Source organism: Triticum aestivum, chromosome 3B (assembly GCF_018294505.1).
Source record: "Triticum aestivum cultivar Chinese Spring chromosome 3B, IWGSC CS RefSeq v2.1, whole genome shotgun sequence".
Classification (NCBI taxonomy): Eukaryota; Viridiplantae; Streptophyta; class Magnoliopsida; order Poales; family Poaceae; genus Triticum; species Triticum aestivum.
Genome location: NC_057801.1, coordinates 528,234,279 through 528,248,518, shown reverse-complemented (window position 1 = coordinate 528,248,518; position 14,240 = coordinate 528,234,279). Strand labels below are relative to the sequence as shown.

The window sequence follows — 14,240 nt, the reverse complement described above, 5'->3', positions numbered from 1 at the left end:
TTGTGTTTCGTCGACACCCCTAGGGATTACGGAATATTTGGGAATTTATGGGGCGAAGAGGCGGTGCAGGGGGGCAACATGGGGGCACAACCCCCCCTGGGCGTGCCCTGGTAGGTTGTGCTCCCCACGGACCTCCCCTATGGTACTTTCTTGGCCCACAAGGTGTCTTCTGGTCTAGAAAAAATCTCCAAAAAGTTATGCTGTGTTTGGACCCCGTTTCGTACTTATATTCTGTGAAGTAAAAAACAAGCAAAAAACAGCAACTAGCACTGAGCACTATGTCAATAGATTAGTCCCAAAAAATGATATGAAGTTGTTATAAAATGGTTGTAAAACATCCAGGAATGATAATATAACAGCATGGAACAATAAAAAATTATAGATACATTGGAGACGTATCAGCCGACTACATGGCACTTCACCATATTTGGGCCTAAGAGAATGCATTGTGGAGTAGTAATTAAATGATTGGTTGCTAGAGTGACTCTAGTTTATGCGCTATTCCGTAAGGGACTGATTTGGATCCATATGTTTCATGCTATGGTTAGATTTATCTTAATTCTTCTTTCGTAATTGCAGATGCTTGCGGGAGGGATTAATCATAAGTGGTAGAGTGGTTGTCAATCCCTCAATGGTACTGAGATAGATTAAATTGTATAGGACTTGATAAATAGATCTAGCTAAAACACAAAAGAAAATAAAGAAAAGAAAATTGCAACAAAGTCTTTTTTGGATTTTTATATGACTAGTAAGTGTGAACATGCAACGCATGTCTCATGCCTTAACCAATTTCATAAAAGTGGATAATTAAAACACGATTTTTTTTCAAAAATATATGAATTAAGAAATACACAATGTTTCAACGCCACCCAAGTTGTGTTTCCAATAGTGAGAAATCATTGTGAATTTTTGTGGTCAATAACGTCTGTTGTTTCACTTATTCAATGTTCTCACAGGTTGTAAAAGAAGAAGATAAAATCTACTAATCCTTCCATCACAAAATGTACCAATCTTGCACACACATTTTCCATTCGTGGAATCCTAGCATTCCAGGATTCAATCATCAGCTACATCAAGAATTATATAGGCAAGACAATCCGTGAGCTACATAGAATGGCTTCCGTGAGCATCACCCATACCCAAATTGGCTAGCACAAATCTTCAAGAAAAAAATGTCTAGCACAAGTGAGGTCAAAACTGCAGCTGTTGCACTGCCTTCTACCTCCTTCAAGCGAATAACTATTTCCAAACAGAGCATTGCCTTGCCATCCAGTGTTGGAACTCGCCTACTGATGGCAGATTTATTTTATCTCTCTCCCCCACAAGAGTCAAATGAGGAATACTATTTGTAACTGTAGTTTGTCCAGCAACCTGAAAATTTCAGTAGGTACTTAATGTAGAACTGCACTTTCAACAATTTAGTTACGCAATGTGCTTTTGAAAAGTGGCCAGGACTACCAATTTATAGATAACCTGAAAGTGTTCAGAAGTTTCATACATCCTCATGCTCTATGCCCAAATGTACATTGATAATTCAACCAGTCTGCACTATCAAATCGAGTTATAATTACAAGATAAACAACAGTAGTAGTCCCACTGTAACAGCACATGTCATGAACAGCAACACCTTCTCGGCCTTGAAAATAAAACTTATGAAGAGTGCTCTTACAATAAAACCAAATATATGTGTGCAAGCACTGGCTCAATAACTTTGTTGATATACAGGACAGCTTATCAACGTGTCAAACTTGAAGTGCATGACAAGCCTCCAAAATCCAAAGGTTATGGAACCAATTTCTCTATTTTCTAATCTTGCCTGAATAGTCACTCTACTAAAATTGTGAAGAAAATGATAGTGGATAAAATTTCGACGACACTCACCACCTCCAGTTTTCATCAATAATAGTGGAGCCAAAGATGTTGGTCTGCATCTGCATCCAAAATGTTGCGTGCACATAAAATAAAAGAATTAGTATTTTGCTGTTCCGTACATCATTACTAAGCAGAGCAAGGAGTGGACTAAGTATGTCATCTTCACCAACCAAGGTTATCCCTTCTCGTCATGAGGTTGCTGACTTTGTACATTCCACTCCATAGTTCAGCAAAGCATGAAGGGTGAATATTCCATCAGCATGAATAATTGGTACGAAAGACTTTGTACACTCCATTCCATTGTTCCGCTAGCAGTAGATCTCTAGATGTATCTTAACTTCTTAAGTGATAGGAATTTGTTTATTGTTTTTTATAATGCACAACGTCATGGTGAATCCTAGAATGCACATCGTCATGGTGAATCCCAAATTTGCTTTACTTCCTTCCATGCAAGTTGTACAAATATAAAATGTCACGGGATTATATAAAACAGAGGGGTGTGGAACAAACTGAAGATATACTAATTCACATATGCGCAGTAAAGTTATAGAAAACAAACGAATGCTGCGTTACCTATATCCGCATAGTTAGGCATACAAGAGATTAAGTTGTTCACTCTGTTTTGTTGTATGAGTTGTCTGTAGGCTGGACTCATGGACCTGTGTGAGGAAGACAAAGTATAACTACAACTTTTCATTACATATACATGCATGGTAATAAGAAGCAGCCAATGGAAATGATTCACTCAGAAAGCATTTCTGACACTCAAATAAGAAATAATTGATTGACATTACACACCTGCACTCAAGCAAGGTTTGGATCAACATCTATTATTTCAGAACCGCACCTCTATTCTTTTAGAGCACCTAAATAATTCTCACAAAATAATGCAAACATCAGTTGTACACATGTTCACTTGTAAATTATTCATCTGATAAGAAATCAACTTTTCCTTACCTGCAAATTAAACCCGTGAATGATGATGGCTTGATGACTTTGTAGCAGTTATTTATCCTACTAACAAATACAAATGAAAATGGTTCGGGATATTCAGGTTCAGGTTTCACAGCAAATATTGGATATAACATGGGAGGGAGAAAATCCCAAGCATGATTTCAAAACTATATATCAGTAAGCGTGTTTTGTGCCTCATACTAAAAAATCATATATGAATAGAACAGTCTTGATACTTCATATTTACAAACAGTCGCAAAGGGAAGATTTTTAAACACCCATACTTCAGATTTTTGTATGGATTTCCCAAGCATGATTCTACCCTTGATCATTTTCTTTTTTTTGCCTCATATCTTCTATGCTTCCTTGCACATGAACCCTTCTTTGTAGCACAAATCTGTTGCACATCCACATAACAAGCAAGACACATGTTGCATTTACTTTAGAACAGAGATATGAGAAGTAACCTTAAATAAATTCAGAGATTGTAGTTCAGAAGACAAGATAGTAAGTCAAGAACTCCGGCTACTTCGGCGACATCATCTCGGACGCGTTACCGGCGACATTGACGAAGCTGGGGTTGCCGAGGTCCATCCACACGGCTAACATGTGCTTCACCACCTCGATTAGCCGGTGCATGGAAAGAACCTGAACCGGCAAGAATTCAGAGGGATTTGATGATCTTGTCCATGACCCTGCTATTGTTGTTATTGATGCAAATTCAGAGAAAAGCCCGTGGCTGCTGCTACTACCACTTGTGCACCATGCACACAGCCAGCAGACAGCCGGTGAATACCACACGCGAATCCCGGCCGCCGCCCCCGCTCGCCTTTGACCTCCGACCATCGACCCCACGCCCCTCGGCCCGTCATGTGCTGCGCACGCACCAGAACAGCCAACGCCCGTCGCTATGCCTCACTGGGAGAGACACCATAGATGGGAGGGGTGCAGCAAGAGGGAGATGAAGCGCAGCGGGGGTGTGGGGAGGAACCCTAGCATGAGGCAACTTCCGGTCGGTCCGCCAATGCGCCGCTGCTCCCCGCCTCTCCGGACGACCCCACAACCACCATCGGAGGAGTCACCGGTATCCCCTTGAAGACCACTCGATGGCAAGGATGAAATCAAGTGAGGAGGGGAAGGAGGATCACACCAATGGGAGGTCTTGCGATGACAAGCCAGAGGCGCAGCGGTCGGTTGAGGGTGAGGTGATCCGATTGGGATAGCGGCCGTTGAGGATCTGATTCGATTGCGATGGCAAGCCCGAGACGCAGCGGCCGGTTTCTCTTTTTGTGCGTGATTGTAGGGGTCGCCTCAGATTGGGATCTGTTTCTTTTTTTTCCTGCGTGATGCGTGATTGTAGGGGTTGCGGCTGCGGGCGCATGGGGATGGCAGAGTTTTCGTCCGTCCTCATCAAGTTCTCTTGTTTAATAGTAGTGTAGATAAAAGATAGACCCGGGGTTATAGTTTTTACTAGAGGCTTCTCTCGAGAAAATGTCATACGGTGGGTAAACAAATTACTGTTCGGAAATTGATAGAAAAGCAAATAGTTATAACGATATCCAAGGCAATGATCATGTATATAGGAATCATGTCCAAGATTACTAGACCAAAACGATTCTACAACTACTATTACTCCACACATTGACCGCTATCCAGTATGCATCTAGTGTATTAAGTTCATGGGAAAATGAAGTAATGCATTAGGCAAGATGACATGATGTAGATAAGACAAACTCACGTATGAATAAACCCCATCTTGTTACCCTTAATAGAAATAATACATGTGTGTCATGTCTCTTTCTGTGACTGAGATTGAGCACCGCAAGATTGAACCCATCACAAAGCACCTCTTCCCATGGCAAGATAAATCAATCTAGTTGGCAAAACCAAACCAATAAATCGGAGAAAGAAATACGAGGCTATAACAATCATGCATAAACGAGTTCACAGAAAACAAAAATAATATTCATGGATTGTCAGGACACCGATACTAAGTCACACCGATCTAGCATGTAACACATCATATCACTTTGCGGCCTCATGCACGGTATTCCCATGGGTGCTACCTTACCTGGCCCAGGACCGTTTGCGCCTTTTGGCTCATGTATCTGATAGTGTCGCTAGCATCCATATGACAAAGAACCCGGGACGATATGACTAGTCGTAAACCCAAGGTGGCGCTAACTTACAGGGGTAGGCATACATGACCCAGCAACGAACGTGTCGAACAACAACGTATGAACCCAAGTTGTAGCAAGCTACAAGGACTTAAAGGAACAACATGTGACATTTCCTCGAAGGGACAGACACGGGAATGAAGAAGGACACATGTCGGCCAGCCTAAGTGTTCCGAAGCAGTAGCAAGCTACCATGGCTCAGTGGAAGCACTAGGAGAAATTTCCCGGTAAGAGAGGCTACCAAGAATAAACAACTAGGTTGTCGAATCCCACACATATCAAGCATTTCAACAACATACACACAATATGCTCGATATGAGCAAATACAACATGGCATCACAACAAAACTTTACGACTCAAAGTATTTATTCAGTAGGCTCCGAGGAGCCAAGTATTACAAACATGGGTCTCATGACCTAACATTCAGAGCATACGAACAACGGAAGCATAACATGTCTGAGTACAGACAATTATAAATGAAAAGGCTGAGAATCCTGACTATCTACAAGACCCTTCCGAGGGCACAAGATCGTAGCTAGGGTAACAAGTTAAACATCGAAGTCCACGCGGAACTACTAGTGAGACTGAAGTCTCTCTGCAAAAACATAAATTAAGCAAACATGAGTACAAATGTACCCAACAAGACTTACATCAGATCTAGCTACATATGCAACATTATCAACAAAGGGGATGGTGGGGTTTAACTGCAGCAAGCCAGCTTTGACTCGGTGGCTATCCTAAACTATGACTGCAAGTAACTCTTTTAAGGTGGCACACACGAGTCCACATATTCACCATACCAATACACCACTATGGATCCGCTCCTGTCTCCCTACGAGAACGCCATCCATAGCACTGACACTTATCTTGCGCATTTTAGAGTATCCACTTTCACTTGTCTATGAACTGTATAGGCAAACCAGAGGTCCTTTACCGCGGACGCAACTATTCAAATAGATCATTTATAACCCTAAAGGGGTGTACTTCTTCAAACAAGTTTCCACCACTTAGCATCTACACACGACATATACTCGGCAGACTTCAAGCGAAAGATGACATGGGTGTAGACCATGACCTGACTAACCACACAAGTCCCTAATCCAGGTTTATCGCCTATTCAGGTTCCATCCGCAGGGAGTCCGGCCGAGGTTTCCACTACGTCCCCGAACGATGTGTGCAGGGTTCCCGAGCCCACCAAACGGGTGCCCCGGTACACCATGCCACGAGCCTACTGCATCACAGCCCACCCCTAGGGTTAGCGCTGCGCACGGCCTGCAACTAACTACAAACACCAAAAACTACTTGCAACTCCTTGATAGAGGACAGGGAGGTTAATAAGTCGAGCTGGGTCATATCTCAGGGCCCAACGTGTCGTAGTAGCTGTTCATGGATCACAAAACTCAGTTCCTGAGGATAGCTTCAATGAGACAGCCCACCATGTACTCCTACATGGCCTCTCACCTCTACCTTTACCAAATCATGTTCACACACTTAGCTCTCAACAGTAGGACATGTTCACCACATTCCAATTCATCCTCGATGAATCAGACCTGACTCGACTGTAAGTGGTAGTAGGCATGACAACAAGCATGAATGAGTAGGCACATCATGGGTCAAACAACTCCTACTCATACTAGTGGATTTCATCTATTTACTGTGGCAATGACAGGTCATGCAGAGGAAAAGGGGGTTCAACTACCACAGCATGTAACAGTTGAATCGTTGTTGTCCTAATGAAGTAAAAGAGAGCAGGAGCAAGAGAGTGGGATTGTATCGGAATGAACAAGGGGGTTTCGCTTGCCTGCCACTTCTGGAGATAGTATAGTTCTTCACCGGTGTAATCGATCTCATAACCATGTCTACTGAGAATGGACAAATACCGGTAAACAAGGAAGAACACAATCAATGCAATGCAATAATATTATGCATGAATGTGACATGGCAAATGCTGTGATTTGAGGTAATGCAACTAGCAACAGGTTAAATGAAGTTGGTTTGAACCCTAGGTTCAAATTCAAACTCCATATGTTAATATTCAAATGCCCTTTATTTTTTTCCCAATTAAGCAACTATAAGTTGTTCCAACATGCATGAAAATGGTACAGATGGATAGATTGGATTTTTCTGATCATTTTTCATATATAAATCTTTTCATTCTGAGCTATAGATTATTTTCTATGAATTTTAGAAGTTTTAAACATTTTCTGGAATTTCTAAACCTTTTGTGATTTATTTTAATTCCAGAAAGGCTTTACTGCGCCAGCACTGCATCATCATGATGTCAGCGAGTCAACAGGGCACGGTCCAGGTCAAACCTAATGTGTGGGGTCCACACGTCAGTGACTAACGAACTAACCTACGTTAATTAGTGTTAAACTAATACTAACTAAAAGTGTTAGTGGGGGTGGCCCACGCGTCAGTGACACAGGGGAGGTCAAACCCCTGGTCAGCGGGGTCAAACCCGCCGGTGTTTAGCCGCCGGTGAGGCCTAACACGGCCGGGGGCTTTAGGTTCACTGCTCCGGCGACCAAACCGCCGGAGAAGAGCATCTACGTGGAGCTGGCGGGGTGGCGCATCCAACGATGGTGGTGGCTGGAGCTGGGGTGACTGGAGCTAATGGCGGCGAGCCCTAAGGCAGCGGCCGGAGTTTGGGCGAGCTTGGGTTCGGCATTAGGGAGCAAAGCAGGTGGCACAGAGGGGTGCTACAGCCTCCCAGGGGTGCACTGAGCATGGTGACGCGCTCAGTTGCGGCTCTAGGTGACGGTGGCCACGGCGAGGACATGGCCAGCGGAGCCAAGCTCCCGCCGTGATGGCCAACGGGATTAGTGGGTAGGTCGAGCGACATGGCTAGGGGGAGAAGGAAGAGGAGCTCACGGTGAGTGCAGGGGTGGCCTCAGCGAGCTCGGGGAAGCAACGGAGCGGGCGCATGGTCGCCGGCGATCTCGGCGGTCCAAGGTTGAAGAAGACGGCGATGGCGGTGTTTGAGGGCATCCGGCGGAGCGTGGCTCGGTGAGGATGTCAAGGACGACATAACGGAGCGCTTGGGCACCTCGAGAGGTCGAGGGGGAGGCTCTAGGTGCGGCAACTGCGAGCGGCGGCGATGAGCTCCGCTCGGGGGCTGCGTGCGGGAGAACCAGAGGAGGGCAGGAGCTCGGGGAGAGAGTGAGAGGGGCCTGGGTGGTGCGTGGCGTCGTCCAAGGCGTCCAGAGGGAAAGGGGCAGCCAGGCAGGGAGGAGGTTGCCGCATGGCCGTGCGCGCGCGTCGGGCATGCGCCCGTCCTCCTGGCAAGGAGGAAGACGGCAGGAGGAGGTGGCCAGGTGGGTTGGGCCGCCAGGTAAGGCCCGGGTGGGTTTCCCTCTCTCTCTGCTTTCTATTTTTATTTCTCTTTTCTATTTCTCTGCATTTTGTTTTGATTTGAATTAAAACATCAAATCATTTTTTTAACTTTCTATAATTGTTATGTGAGCTCTGAAACTTGTCCAATGTCGCCTGCAACTTACAAAAATAATTGAACTTTATTTCTATAAACATGGACTAGGGACTGGTGCGGTTAGTCAGGTCGTGGTATGCACCCACGTCGGCTTTCGCTTGAAGTCTGCCGAGCACATGTCGTGTGTAGACGCTAAGTGGTGGAAACATGTGTGAAGAAGTACACCCCTGCAGGGTTACAAATGATCTATTCAAATAACCGCGTCTGCGTAAAGGACCTCTGGGTTGCCTATACAGTCCATAGACAAGTGAAAGTGGATACTCTAAAATTTGCTAGATAAGCATGAGTGCTATGGATGGCGTCCTCGTAGGGAGATGGGAGCGGATCCATAGTTGTGTATTGATATGGTAAATATGTGGACTTGTGTGCGCCACCTCAAAAGAGTTACTTGTAGTCGTAGTTCAGGATAGCCACCGAGTCAAAGCTGGCTTGCTGCAGTTAAACCCCACCATCCCATTTGTTGATAATGTTGCATATGTAGCTAGATCTGATGTAAGTCTTGCTGGGTACATTTGTACTCACGTTTGCTTAATGTATGTTTTTGCAGAGAGACTTCAGTCTCACTTGTAGTTCCGCGTGGACTTCGATGTTTAGCTTGTTACCTCAGCTATGATCTTGTGCCCTCGGAAGCGTCTTGTAGATAGTCAGGATTCTCATCCTTTTCATTTGTAGTTGTCTGTACTCAGACATGTTATGCTTCTGTTGTTCGTATGCTCTGAATGTTGGGTCATGAGACCCATGATTGTAATACTTGGCTCCTCGGATCCTACTGAATAAATACTTTGAGTCATAGAGTTTTGTTGTGATGCCATGCTGTATTTGCACATATCAAACATATTGTGTGTATGTTGTTGAAATGCTTGGTATGTATGGGATCCGACAACCTAGTTGTTTTTTCTTGGTAGCCTCTCTTACGGGGAAATGTCTCCTAGTGCTTCCACTGAGCCATGGTAGCTTGCTACTGCTCTGGAACACTTAGGTTGGCCGGCATGTGTCCTTCTTCATTCCTATGTTTATCCCTTCGGGGAAATGTCACACGTTGTTCCTTTAAGTCCTTGTAGCTTGCTACGACTTGCGTTCATACGTTGTTGATCGACACGTTCGTTGCTGGGTCATGTATGCCTGTCCCTATAAGTTAGCGCCACCTTGGTTTACGACTAGTCATGCCATCCCAGGTTCTTCGTCATATGGATGCTAGCTACACTATCATATACATGAGCCAAAAGGCGCAAACTGTCCCAAGCCAGGTAAGGTGGTACCCATGGGAATACCGTGCGTGAGGTCGCAAAGTGATATGATGTGTTACATGCTAGATCGGTGTGACTTAGGATCGGGGTCCTGATAACTTTGGTATTAGAGCCTAACTGCTTGTAGGATTACCAAGCCAAACTGGTTGAAGTTGAGTCTAGAATTTTTTTTTCTTATATAAGGGAATTGATTGTGGATGGGAACATAAGGCTCTTTTTACTCCTTCACCTTATGCCTTTCTGATCCGAGTCATCCTATCTTTTCTATGGGGTTAAGGAACTAGGCTTTCTCTTCTTTCAATCAGGATCACGTGTTACCAATCCGTAGACATATAAGGTTGATGAATTCAAGCCTCAGTGCAGTTCCGACTAATTCTGTATGTTGACTGTTGATTTCGGAACCATGATATTGTGATTCTGAGTGGTTATGCCACCATTTTTGCAGAATGTCCCAAATCTTTATGATCATTTACTTTCACAACCCTAGTCAGTGCATGCATTAGAGTGTTTGCATCATGTTTAAATTTCTTAGAAACTTGAAATGGGGATGGCAGAAACCCCCAGCACCTCTTAAATCAACTTGGGTTACTAAAATATTTTTTCAATGAACCTGAAATGCCCTTCAAAAATGTTCATCATCTTTGCCTTGGTCTAGAACCTCTGACAAAAATGGTTCACATTTTTCTAGGACAACATTGGGTCACTGAACTAAACCATACCTTATTTGCATTTGGGCATTTAAATTGTATATATTATTTTAAATGTCCAAATATGCATGAACTGAAATGTTTGCTGTCGGAACTAATCCAAACAGTGGCCACAAGGAGTCTCTTGATTTTTGTAAATGCTCCGGCATTTTTAATAAAGCAAAAACCATTACAGAAAATAGAAAACAGAAATAAAAGAGAAAGAGAGAGAGAGAGAGAGAGAGAGAGAGAGAGTTACCTGGCCTGTCTGGCTGGCCCAGATCCTGTGCAGCCCAGCTGGCGGCCCAGCCCAGCTGGCCACCTCCTCATGTCATCTTCCTCCTTGCCTGGAGGACGGGCGCGTGCCCGACGCGCGCGCACCACCGTGCGGCCACCTCCTCCCTGCCTGGCTGCCCCTTTCTCCCGCTAGATGCCCTGAACGATGCCATGCAAGCTCCCGGACCACCCCGCTTTCCCCGTGCTTCCTCCCTCTCCCCTGCTCTCTCCACCAAAGCGTGTCATCGCTGCTGCTCGTCATTGACGCGGCCACCGGCCACCCCACGCCTCACCGACGTGCCCAGGAGCTCCGCCGCTTCGTCCTTGACCCCCGCACGAAGCCAAGCAACGCCGGAAGCCCTGAAACGCTGCCATCGCCATCTTCTTCAACCTCAGTCAGCCGAGATCGCCGGTGACCTTGCGCCTGCTCCATTGCTTCCCTGAGCTCGCCAAGGCCATCGCTGCACATAGCGTGAGCTTCTCCTTCGATCCCCTCTCTCCCCTTGCTCATTTGCGTCATGTAGTCACCATTTCCTTCGAGCCCGATAGCTCTCTGCCTCCGGCCATGTCGCCGTTGTGGCCACAGCTGCTGCCGCTCGCGTCTGAGCCCATCAGCACGCTCAACACACTCTCAGGAGCCGAGCACACTCACTAGCTCCTCCTCCCGTGCACCGTAGCGCCGAAACCAACCCCGCCCGAACTACGACCGCTGCCACGAGCTCGACTCGGGCGAGCTCGCTCCTCCCGTCCTCCCGTTTGCCCCGTTGGATGCGCGTGCTCACCAGCTCCACGTAGAACCTCTCCGCCGTTGGTTTGATCACCGGAGGACCAAATCTGATGTGCTCCGCCGTGTCTGGCCTCGTCGGCGTCGAGTCACCGGCGGGTTTGACCCTGATGGCCAAGGGTTTGACCTCCCCTGGGTCACCGACAGGTGGGCCCTGGCCCCTGCTAATCCTAGTCTAGTTTTTAATTAAGTTTAATTAACTCCACTAACACTTTTAGTTAGTAATATTTTAACACTAATTAACTTAGGCTAGTTAGTTAGTCACTGACGTGCGGCCCCCACATGTCAGGTTTGACCTGGACCGCGCCCTGTTGACTCGTTGACGTCATGATAACGCAGTGCTGAGGCAGTAAAGCCTTTCTGGAATTAAAATAAATCAGAAAAGGTTTAGAAATTCCAAAAAATAGTATAAACTTCAAAAATTCATAGAAATTAATCTATAACTCCAAATGAAAAGATTTATATATGAAAAATGATCATAAAAATCCAATCTATCCATCTGTACCATTTTCATGCATGTTTGAGCAAGCTAACTTCACTGTTTAGGATGAAACATGAATAGGACAACTTTGACAATAGCTTTGGAGTTGGAATTTGATGTAGTTTTGAATTCCACTTCAATCAAAATGACTTGCTGTTGCATTGGCCCAAATCACAACATATTCCCATGTCATGATCATGCATTATATTGTTGCGTTACATTGATTGTGTTCTTTCTCCGTTTCTAGTATTTGTTCCCTCTCAATAGACATGGTTTCGTCGATGAGATCGATGACACCGATAAAGAACTATAATATCTTCAGAAGTGCCAAGCAAGCAAAACCCCCTGTTCATTCTGATACAATCCCACTCTCTCGCTCCTGGTCTCTTTTACTGCATTTCAACTATTACATGATGCGGTAGTTGAACCCCTTTTCCTCTGCATGACCTGTCGTTGCCACAATAATTAGATGAAACCCACTAGCATGAGTAGGAGTTGTTTGAGCCCTGATGTGCCTACTCATTCACACTTGTTTGTCATGCCTGCTACTGCTTAGAGTTGAGTCAGGTCTGATTCATCTGTGATGAATTGGAATCGTGATGAACATGTCCTACTATGTGTGAGCTAAGTGTGTGAACATTATTTGGTAAAGGTGGCGGTGAGAGGCCATGTAGGAGTACATGGTGGGTTGTCTCATTGAAACTGCGTCGGGAGTTGGGTACGACATATGCCAAAGGATGGCTTATCATGGTGGGAGCGAGTAGAACGTCGCCGGTGCCTGGAAGCGGGATGAGGCGAAGACATGCACGCCGGTGGAACTTACCCAACTTCAGGGCTCTCCTAGGAGATAACACCCCTACTGCTGCTCTGCGGGGTCTCCGCATGATCACTAAGGCAAAGTGACTACAATGGTGCTCCTGGAGCTGTATCGGGAGGCAGGAGAGGGCATGGCTAGCTCCCTCCTTCCTATGCTATCTGGTCTATCTCTAACTAGGTCTGAACCCTTTGCATGGGTGCCCCGGGGGGTTTATATAGCCCTACCCCCCGGGGGTACAATAGTAATCCGGCTGGGCGCGGGTCCCAGCCGTCTGTCTCTCAGGCCGCCGTCCTCCCCACCGGCTTCTGGGGCCCGCCGACTGGCGGGTCCCGCGGACAGGCTCGATACTGTAGCGGCACTCCTGATGACGCAGGCTTGGTCATTGGGTTGTGGCAACAGTGCCGCCGTCTATCGGGCGATCACTATCGCCATTCCCCATCCTATCTGGTTAATGGCTCGTGGGGCCCTGGGGAGGAGTCGGCCGTCTCCAGGGAGGCCGACTCCCACAGGTCCGTCTTCGGGGCGCTCAGGCCGCCTTCGTCCCACCCACTGACAGGTGGCCCTGCCCCCTTCAGGTCGTACAGGCTGGCGTCATGGGCACAGTGCATTGGGCACTGTGGCTGAGGTCAGGGCAGGCATGGCAATAGTGTCGTGCCTCGCCGAAGATCTTCCAGCGATACGGCTCACTGTAGCCATGCCGGCCCTCCGTAAGCTAGGGGGGAACGGCCACGCCATGACCGTACCTCGCATCGTACTTCGAGATGAGGGAGGAGTCATGGGCCGACTCTCCATAGTCGGCCTCTCTGGAGGTCGCCAGCTTGGAGTCGGCTTATCTCGGAGTCGCCGTCTGGGACTCGGCTTGTCTTGGAGTCGTCGTCTGGGACTCGGCATATTTTGGAGTCGCTCCTGGGACTCGGCCTGAGGGGCGCGGCCTGCCCCGATGTCTTGAAAGGTCCTGGGCCTCGGGTTAGCCTACCTGTGGCCCATTATTCCGACAGTAGTCCCCGAAGCTGGTGAAGCCCTGCTGACGCTGCATTGTGGGGCTTCAACAGTTTCATCCTTCCCGACACGGACTCCGGAACTCGACTGCCATCTTCCCTTGGGCTGACTGTCGAGAGTCGGATGTTTTAGCAAAGAGTCGCGCTCGAAAGTCGCGGCGGGAAACCGGGCGACGTGCCTGATACGGTTCCCCGCAGCCATCAGGGCGGTCCTAACGCGTGGCGCCACGTGGGGAGGACAGTCTGCCTGCCCACGTGCGCGACGGGACGGGCCATCAGGCAGGGCCGGCCACTACCGTGCCTCGGCATATGAACGGATCCGTTGCGGCCGTGGACGGTTGGTTTTCCCACGTTGTTACTGCGCGCAGTAACTTAGTGGGTTAAATCGTGGGGCGGCGTGGGGCATCGTGCGCAGTTAATCCCATGCCCGCCCCCTCGGCTTCTCAGCCCATAGGGTT

General features: G+C 47.0%; 1 long non-coding RNA gene across 3 annotated transcripts; it reads right to left on the bottom strand.

The window, feature by feature from the left end:
* Nucleotides 1–1,055: 1,055 nt before the first annotated feature.
* Nucleotides 1,056–4,123, bottom strand: LOC123070731 (uncharacterized). Of its 3 annotated transcripts, none has more exons than XR_006433912.1 (3): nucleotides 2,671–4,123; nucleotides 1,474–2,531; nucleotides 1,056–1,371 (listed from the first exon to the last, which is right to left on the bottom strand). It is a non-coding gene; the product is annotated as an uncharacterized lncRNA (long non-coding RNA). The 3 variants fall into 3 exon arrangements; XR_006433911.1 differs by having other exon boundaries at nucleotides 1,056–2,531; nucleotides 2,671–2,738; nucleotides 2,830–4,123; XR_006433913.1 differs by lacking the exon at nucleotides 1,056–1,371 and having other exon boundaries at nucleotides 1,389–1,931; nucleotides 2,043–2,531.
* Nucleotides 4,124–14,240: the final 10,117 nt, after the last annotated feature.